The 10,496-nt window shown below is 41.4% G+C and overlaps 1 pseudogene; it reads right to left on the bottom strand.

Moving 5' to 3' along the window:
- Window positions 1-8,269: 8,269 nt before the first annotated feature.
- Window positions 8,270-9,914, bottom strand: LOC121559206 (annotated as a pseudogene).
- Between the last annotated feature and the right edge of the window lie 582 nt (window positions 9,915-10,496).

Genomic DNA, 10,496 nt, shown 5'->3' on the forward strand with positions numbered 1-10,496 from the left:
TTGGCTTGCAAGCAACCCCCCTTTTTCCTCCAAACATAATGATGGTCATTATGGCCAAACAGTTCTATTTTTTGTTTAATCAGACCAGAGGACGTTTCTCCAAAAAGTACGATCTTTGTCCCCATGTGCAGTTGCAAACCGTAGTCTGGCTTTTTTATGGAGGTTTTGGAGCAGTGGCTTCTTCCTTGCTGAGCGGCCTTTCAGGTTATGTCAATATAGGACTCGCTTTTGCTGTGTATATAGATACCTTTGTACCTGTTTCCTCCAGCATCTTCACAAGGTCCTTTGCTGTTGTTCTGGGATTGATTTGCACTTTTCGAACAAAGTACGTTCATCTCTAGGAGACAGAACGCGTCTCCTTCCTGAGCGGTATGACGGCTGCGTGGTCCCATGGTGTTTATACTTGCGTACTATTGTTTGTACAGATGAACGTGGTACCTAAATGCTATTTCCATAATTTTCACATGTGTTTTTTTAATCAGAAATGGTTGCTTATGGGTACCTTCAATATTACTGTTCTCAGATGTTTAATTAAAAGATTTTAGATGTGTATTTTTTTAATTGCAAAACTCTATATATCCATTGTTTAGCTGAAATGGAATGTTCGTATCCTGTATATTTGACTGTATTATCTGGTTGTCTCACCTAGCTATCTTAAGATAAATACACTTACTGTAAATCTCAGCACTTATACGACACATTTTCTACTCTGAGACGCTTTTTGGATATGGGCCCAGATCTCAAAATATTGTTTTAGAAAACGAAAAAAATTTTGTTTGACATAATAAAACATGAATATTACTAATGTACCCGACTTTAAAGACTTGGTTTAGTTTATTGTGTTGCTCTGCTCATGTCCGCGTTCTGGAACTGTCCGCGCCCACGTACGGTTTGGCGCCAAGCATATTGTCCAGTTACGCGCAGAGTGGACTGAGGTGATCTTGGGGAACAACGACGGAGTTCGTTACAGTGTTGAGACACCGAAGTTTATTGTTCAATTTGCTTTTTTCATAATGGTCAGGGCAGCGGTGGTGTGTTCATTAGGGCGATATGGGCGACGCACTGCCAAACGGGAAAAGGAAGGGATTTTTTTCTAATCAATTATATTACGGCAACAGTAGTTATCAGTGTTCTAATCTCAGACGTTCTGATCTGCCACTAAATGTCCAATCAGGCTAAAGTCGTGCTTCAAATGGTCGCCCCTTTTGGGGGCGATTTCAGTCAGGTTGAAAATTGCCCCAGAAGTCTCTCATAGACTCTCATGTAAAAAAATTTTTTTCAAATATCAGAGCTTTCAATACAATCTCTATGGGTTCCGGGGAGGGCTTGCACTTACGCTTCGTCAGACGTAACATAACCATGAACGAAATTAAGAAAAGAGCGGGTAGCAGCGTCAATCAATTCACGTACTACTGTCAAGATGGCTAGCGTTCAGTGCAACTCGATTGTCTCTTTGAAAGAAGTTCCTTTTTGTCGGTGAACAAATCAAGATAAATTGGCAACGAAACAATTAGGACCTCCCAGACCAAATTTAATAATTCAACAGGTTTCTTCTAAAGGGGGAAAGTCCTACACCCGAGGATTTTCCCAAAATTGGTACGAACGAAAAACCTGGCTAGCAGGCTGCGATGTAGCTAATGCAGTCTTCTGCTACCCTGCTTACTCTTTCACCCTGAAGGTGGCACGGCAGACAGCACCGCTTGACAGCGACTGCGTAATGGACATGCACCATCTTTCAGAAAAGATTAAGAAACATGAGCTGTCAAAGACCCACATGGATAGCTGTTTGAGATTGTCTGCTTTGGGGAGAGTGAACATTGCCACTCAACTGGATGAGGGATACAGGCTAGCTGTCCGTCGCCACAACGATGAGGTTAGCAAGAACCGCCACATCCTCAGCCGGCTAATCCAGTGTGTGAAGTTTTGCCGGAGTGTTTGAGTTAGCTTTGCGAGGCAAAGATGAAACTGAGGGCTCCACCAACCCTGGTATTTTTCTTGGACTTGTCAACTTTGTGGCACAATTAGATGAGGTGTTTTATGGAAATGCATATTGTTTATGCAGTGTTGAGGAATGTGAAAGAACACCCTTGATTATTTTTACTGTGATAACTTATTTTGCTTTTGTAAGCCAACACTTTTGAGATCAGTCAATAAATGCTTCTGGTATTGACTTATATGCTGCCCCTGTCATCATGTTGTTTCAGTTGTCACTGTATTAGACTAAGCAGAGGTGATTTAATAATGTTGAAATGTTGAAGTTGAAATGGTGCTGGAATAGTGGGAGGCAGCTCCTGTTTTCTTAGTGACTTGCGTTAACTCTCTCTGTGGTTCTAAATCAATAGTTGTTTAGTGCATATGAACTAACAGGTTATAGAGCAAACAATGCAATTATCACAACACATAGATTGTAGAGGTTTGTCTGTCCCTCGAGGATGATGACGAATCCGGTGAACCACAAGATGAAACAAGGATAGAGAGTGAAAAGGATCTGGCTACACTTCATACTGTCCCTGACCCAGTGGCGGCTCCTGAAAAAAATTCTCAGGGGGGGCAATTTTCCTGATGATTTAGGTGACCTACACACATTTAAAAAAAGATATGTTATTTCAATAGAAAAGTGGAATTGATCATCTTCAGAAACCTTTTTAAAGCTTAAATACACTCAAATACACTACAAGTTTTAGTTCTCTTGCAACAGGGTGATCAAATTAAGATCCTACATCTGTACAGAGATTATGTTTTGAGGCAGTTTGAGTTATTAGCAATAACGTTGCAACTGTCAGCTGCTGTAAACCTATGTGATTGGATGTTATAGAACCCCATCTGAACTGTTTCTTTCCCAATGCTGTGTTCCTGACCAACCGACCATCTGGCCCAGTGAGAATAAAGGACTATGCACTCTACGCTGCTCACCACATCAAGCCATCTCTGAACTGTACACTAAATAACTGAACTATACTGCATTTGCACTCTGTTAATCCTCTCTTAGATATATTTATACTGGTACTGTATATGTGGACATCCACCGTATATCAACTGTATACCCACTGTACTGTATATCTGTATACCAACTGTATTCCCACTGTACTGTATATCTGTATACCAACTGTATTCCCACTGTACTATATCTGTATACCAACTGTATTCCCACTGTACTGTATATCTGTATATCAACTGTATTCCCACTGTACTGTATATCTGTATACCAACTGTATTCCCACTGTACTGTATATCTGTATACCAACTGTATTCCCACTGTACTGTATATCTGTATACCAACTGTATTCCCACTGTACTGTATATCTGTATATCAACTGTATTCCCACTGTACTGTATATCTGTATATCCACTGTACTGTATATCTGTATATCAACTGTATTCCCACTGTACTGTATATCTGTATACCAACTGTACTGTATATCTGTATATCAACTGTATTCCCACTGTACTGTATATCTGTATACATTTACATTTACATTACATTTTAGTCATTTAGCAGACGCTCTTATCCAGAGCGACTTACAGTTAGTGAATACATATATATATATATATATATATATTTTTTTTCAAACTGGTCCCCCGTGGGAATCGAACCCACAACCCCTGGCGTTGCAAACGCCATGCTCTATCAACTGAGCTACATCCCTGCCGGCCATTCCCTCCCTACCCTGGACAACGCTAGGCCAATTGTGCGCCGCCCATGAGTCTCCCAGTCGCGGCCGGCTGCGACAGAGCCTGGATTCGAACCAGGATCTCTAGTGGCACAGCTAGCACTGCGATGCAGTGCCTTAGACCACTGCACCACTCAGGAGACTGCAACTGTATTCCCACTGTACTGTATATATCTGTATATCCACTGTTCATTCTCTTATAGCTCCATGCTCACTCTTCCTAGTTGTGTATAATGTTGTGACAGACATTTGTGTAAACTCTTCTGTCTGTATTCTGTCTCTAAATTTTGTCTGTCACTATCACCATGTAAAATTATGTGTACAGATGTAGGATCTTAATTTGATCACCCCACTGCAGAATAACTTTCCCGCAATGCAGGAAATGTAAAACTTGTAGTGTATTTTAGGTTTTAAAATGCTTCTGTAATTTCCACTTAGAAATGCTAGACTTGAGTTTCCCTTACGAAAAATGTATCAACCGCATACAAAATATCCATTAATTATAATTCACATAATAATTAATATTTCCTGTTGCTGTAGGAATATTTTCCTGCTGTAGCAAACTGGCTCAAATTAAGATCCTACATATGTATGTGCAAATGTACTTGGCGAATAAAGGTGATTCTGATTCTGCAAAAGTCTCTAGATTCCCTTGCTGCTCTGGGGAAATAATGATATGGTTGTCATAGTGATTTAAACTGGGCCTGGTTATCTCCCAAACTCTGAGGCCATGTCATTTGTTATATTTCACCCAATTGATAAAGGAAGCTAGAAGGCTGAACCCAGAAGACAACTCTAAATAAACACTTACTGATATTATCCTAAAATCCTTTCACTCATATTGTTGTGTCTCTTTGTTCAACGGACGTCGGGTAGCCTGTGTTATTAATATTGTAGCAAACAGCGGGGCAGGGCAGTGAACCCAGGTCGCTGGCCAAAAACTAGGTTAACCCTATTGCTGCGATGGGAATTGTAACCTGTTTCACACTGCCCCCTATAAAAGCAAGTCTCGTGCTTCGACTACTCAGACCCCTACACATCCGGGCGTGCAATCTGAGTGGCCTCACAGACACCATACTACTTCTGACACCAATGTAGCAAACAGCGGGGCAGGGAAGTGAACCCAGGTTGCACTTTGTAAAAAGGCAAACAACCTACGCATCGCGGCCACTGGCGCCAATTGGGTTACTTGGTTGGAATTGCATCATAGTACATGGGAATAATGATGCATTTTATTTAGTAAAGTGGTTTCTTGCATCAAACACAACAACATTTTCAGTCACCTCCTCCTTGTGTGAAGGACAAGTAGATAAACAGGTTAATGTCAAGCTCTGCATGTTTTTTTGGAATGTCTCATGGAATGTAGGCTTACATTGAACACCACACATTGGCTGCTACTGTAGGCTGAATGTTAGAACAGCTATTTCCATGTTAAATGTTATTGGAGGCCTTTTTTACATTATGATCAAATAGCCTACTTGGTCTCTGTTAAAACTGTAACTTAAAGTGGATACAGCCTCAGTGTTCACAGTAAACTCACGCCAGAAGTTGCACAGATTGATACACTATAGTAGAACTATGATACAATTACATTTATCATACGAAATGTGAAATGTAGAACTATGATGAATGCCCCTTGTAGCTCAGTTGGTAGAGCATGGCGCTTGCAACGCCAGGGTTGGGGGTTCGTTTCCCACGGGGGCCAGTATGAATAAAAAATACATTTAAAAAGTATGAAAAAAATAAAATAATAAAATAATAATGTAAGATGTAGAACTATGATGAATGAATATTAATATATTGAATTCACAGGAGGTTGGTGGCACCTTAATTGGGGAGGACGGGCTTGTGGTAATGGCTGGAGCGGAATAGGTGGAATGGGTATCATTAATATGAGCCGTCTCCCTCAGCAACCTCCACTGATTGGATTTGACTTGCCCACGTCCAGTTAGCGCCATTTTGTATGATTAAACTGTCAAGTCATTATATATTTTCCGTTCTGCTGAGAGCACCTTCCTGATGACTGGCACACTGTACATTCCTATGGATGAGGCCTGAGCTGGAATGTGAAGCTAACTGTAGCTAGCTAACTCTAGAAAACCAGTATATCTAGCTTGCATCATAGTACACCCCTCAGGCTAAGTTCAGGTTACAGCATGAGGCTGGCATCAACAGCCGAGTTGTAGGCTGCAACCTGGGTCGTATTCATTAGTTTACTCCGCAGCCAACAGTTTTAAAATGTTGCATAAACAGTTTACTCCAAACGCTGTACAACGTGACCTAAACGGTTTCGTTGCCAAACGTTTTGCTACAGTGGGCACTAATGAACACACAGCCTTTCCACAATATTTATTTGTCTCTTTCACACAAAATACCTTCCTGAGTGAAAAGCGTTAACAGTAGATTAGAAAGAGAAAATGTTGTTGCTTGTTGTGTTTTAAGCCTGTTTTGAGAAGACAAGTCTATAGACCTTTGATACAGTACACTCTTAGAAAAAAATAGTTCCAAAAAGGGTCCTCTGGCTGTCCCCATAGGAGAACGCTTTGGGTTCCAGGTAGAACCTTCTGGCTTCCATGTAGAACCCTCTGTGGAAAGGATTCTTCATGGAACCCAAAAGGGTTCTACCTAGGACCAAAAAAGGGTTCTACAAAGGGTTCTCCTATGGGGACAGCCAAAGAACCCTTCTTAGATTCTAGATAGTGTAGGAGCGATCACCCTGGGGCACACAGTTGGAAACAGAAGGAATTCACCCCACGCATCAAATTTATATCCAAAACATTTTAAGGAGAGTAGGCCTATTATAACACTGTCTACAAAACATATCATCAACTATATGAATACACATAACAATATCATCAACTATATGAATACACATAACAATATCATCAACTATATGAATACACATAACAATATCATCAACTATATTAATACACATAACAATATCATCAACTATATGAATACACATAACAATATCATCAACTATATTAATACACATAACAATATCATCAACTATATGAATACACATAACAATATCATCAACTATATGAATACACATAACAATATCATCAACTATATGAATACACATAACAATATCATCAACTATATGAATACACATAACAATATCATCAACTATATGAATACACATAACAATATCATCAACTATATGAATACACATAACAATATCATCAACTATATGAATACACATAACAATATCATCAACTATATGAATACACATAACAATATCATCAACTATATTAATACACATAACAATATCATCAACTATATTAATACACATAACAATATCATCAACTATATTAATACACATAACAATATCATCAACTATATGAATACACATAACAATATCATCAACTATATTAATACACATAACAATATCATCAACTATATTAATACACATAACAATATCATTTACATTTACATTTTAGTCATTTAGCAGACGCTCTTATCCAGAGCGACTTACAGTTAGCACATACATTATTTTATCGAACCCACAACCCTGGCGTTGCAAACGCCATGCTCTACCAACTGAGCTACATCCCCTGCTGGCCATTCCCTCCCCTACCCTGGACGACGCTGGGTCAATTGTGCGCCGCCCCATGGGTCTCCCGGTCGCGGCCGGCTACGACAGAGCCTCTTCTCTTCCATTATCACCAGCCAGGAGACTAGTGTCAATGGACAGAAAGCTGCTGATTAATCTCACACAATTCTGCAAACCAGCTGCAGGAGGAATGTCTGTGTCTATTCCCTATAGTGCACTATGGGGAATAGGAAGCCATTTGGGAAGCAGTCTGTCTGTACATACAAAACCACTGTAGACATCTGTTTCTACAGAATGAGTCGCTACACTCACCGTCGACTTCCACAATGTGAAACACTAACAGCCAATTAAAACTAAAACAGTAACATGCATGTACAGCTACTCAGCCACCTAGCCTATGTGTGCGTGAAGCAGACCTGGGTTCAAATAGTATTCAAAATAATAATATTATTTTGGCTAGGCTTGATTGAGCTTGCCTGGTGCTATTAACCAATAGACTAATCGCAATACTGCAAACACCGCTCCTGGCAGGCTAAAGCAAATGCTAAAAGTATATGAAAGATTTCTAATACTATTTGAACCCAGGTCTGGAAATATGGGTCCCATCAGTTAGCGGGGAGAAAACTATCCATCTATGTAGCATGTGCAAAAGCCATAGCCATAATCTCTCAATCTCAATACAAATAAAATAATATATTAAATTAACATGAAAGAACATCCCTTCTTTATGGTAAATGATATAGAAAATACAAGACCAAAACCTTGGAATGCCCTACTAGTATCCTGCTATCCACACACACAGAGCAAGTCATTCATTTAGCTACCTTCTCTACAGCTCAGTTCAAAAGCAGCTACTGTTATTAACTCCATGGCTAGCTTGACAGAAAAAAAATACATTTCAATTGGCAAACTCTTCAAGGACTCAAGCTTGGCCACTCTACAACCAGATTTGGTTAAAAGTATGACTTGGTTTGGGGTGACAAGGTGACAAAGGTGCGTAACAAACAACTTTAATACCATATAAACTCATAAAACAAGGGTTTTCTTTTGTTAAATATCCCTGTAAAGCGTTAAAAGGTAGTACCTGTTTTTGTCTTCATTCAATCGTTTTTTCCACAATTACACACATAAATGTGTATTTCTTTCTACACCCTGGAGTGTAACATGTTATCATTTAATATATATATATATATATATATATATATATATATATATAAAGGGTCTTATACATTACTCTGTTGTAGACTAGTACAGTCCCCAATAAATATCCTCACAACAATCACTTCATAATCGTATCTGTATGTCCACTTTGTCTGTTGAGCAGAGTTCAGAGTTACAGTACAATGTCTACGAAAAGTTTTGTATGAAAACCTTTTCTTCGATCAAACTGATAGACTTGTCCGTCAGCATCGCCTCGCTGTTCACAAACCTGTACCCAAACAGTTTCATCGTGGGTCCACAAACTCTCTGCACCACCTGGGCTAGTTTGTACGGTATGCTGAACCTCCATTTCTCTACTTGCTCGGGAGGAGTTCTTCTGTGTTGAATACACTCCGCTAGTCTCATTGGAAGCCTGGGTGTTCTTTAGTACCCAGTCTTTCACCTGAGGAGTGAACGGGATCCCGGTGAACTTGTACATCTCTGCTGCCTTCCTCATAGGGAATCTAGCGATATCCTTGTACCGTACTAGCATGTACCTCCGCCTCAGCCACGACGGCTGCCTCAGGCCCACCTCCGCAGACATCCTGATGTTGTCACAGTTCCCTTTCAGCTTCCTCACCTCGTTGCCGTCAATGGGCACGTCCCGTCCACGGCCCACTTCTTCCAGTTGTTGTACTTTGCAGAGAAGGCCACCATGCGTGGAGGCCAGAACCGCCTGGGGTCCCTCACCAGCTGGATGAACTTGATATCCAGACGAGGGTCCTCAGCGAGGGGTCTCAGGGTCTCCAGCTGACGCACCCGGGACGGATTTAATGGCCCTGTGCTCCTTCTGCTGGCATGACTCGGACGCCATGGTCAGGTTGAGGGGACCACACTTCCTGGTCCGGCAGTGGTAGCGCTCAAATACTTTCTTAACAAACGGGCTACAGACGGACTCCTCACAGAGAGAGCTGCTAGATTCTCTCCTGAACAGGGCTGAGATGACGTGGTCTACAGGAAGTGGGTCAATAAAGCTCTCCAGAGGGGGTGAAGTCGCACAGGAAGAGCCCCTGGAGGACTTCTGGTAGGCCCGGGCGGCGGCCGTGTCATTGGTCCCGCCGGTCTCTAACGCCAGCGATCTCTCGACGTGCCACAGCGGCTCAAACAGGTAGAACATGTTGTCGCCCTGCTGGTTGAAGAACTCGCCCACCGAAGGAGGAGCCTGTCCGCGTGGTGGCCAATAGGAGGATGTGCTTTCTGTTTCCTGCTGATCCTATGACCTCTGACCTCTGCTCGGTGTAGTTCTCCAGACGTCTCTTCATGAGGGTGAAAGCAGGGTCCAGCTTGCTCAGCGTAGTGAAGGAGGAGCCATTGAACTTCAGGAGACCCAGGGCTGAGGCTGGGGCAGAGTTACTGGGCTGGAGGGGTGTCTGGGGGTCTGCTTTGGGGTGAGCTTGTCTGAGACCCATGAGATAATATTGTTTTTCCTTCTCAATGATGACCAGTGCCACAATGAAGACAAGGGAGATAGAGTACTTCAACCTCATTCTGTGATGTAGCTGGATATGCTGCTGTCACGGACTGTCTTCTTAATAGGTTCTGCCAATCCTCTTCTCCAGACTCCAGCTGCCTGTTCAAAGAGTCCTCCACTTGTTCGTTGTTGTATTTCCCATCGTAAACACGGCTGTTTCATTCATTTTATTTTGAAGCTCTCAAGCAACCAGTCGCCTAATCGACAGTTGTGCGCTCGATGGGTTCCCTCATGGTCTAACCCTCCAAAAGCACGCTGCCTTATTTATGAACAAAAGGCACCTTGTGTGGGAAAAGTTCATAACCCACTCCATGTCCGTTAGGCTATTTCTAATATCCTCTGAAATGAAGCCATTAAGTGAGTGATTTTAATCAAACACATGCCTGTCATTGAACAACACCATGCCATGATTAGATAGTGAAAAAAACACAACCATTTATTTGATAATTTCTTTAAACAATAGAAGCTAATTTACGAACATTTCTGAAAATGGATATATAGCGTTTTGGAATGAAACTCTTGTTTCCCCATCTGAGCTCAGAGTAGATGAGAGATGTAATGTTTGTCTCTGTTATGTTGAAGCCCAATCAAGCAGGGG

This window comes from Coregonus clupeaformis, unplaced genomic scaffold (genome assembly GCF_020615455.1).
Source record: "Coregonus clupeaformis isolate EN_2021a unplaced genomic scaffold, ASM2061545v1 scaf0415, whole genome shotgun sequence".
Lineage (NCBI taxonomy): Eukaryota > Metazoa > Chordata > Actinopteri > Salmoniformes > Salmonidae > Coregonus > Coregonus clupeaformis.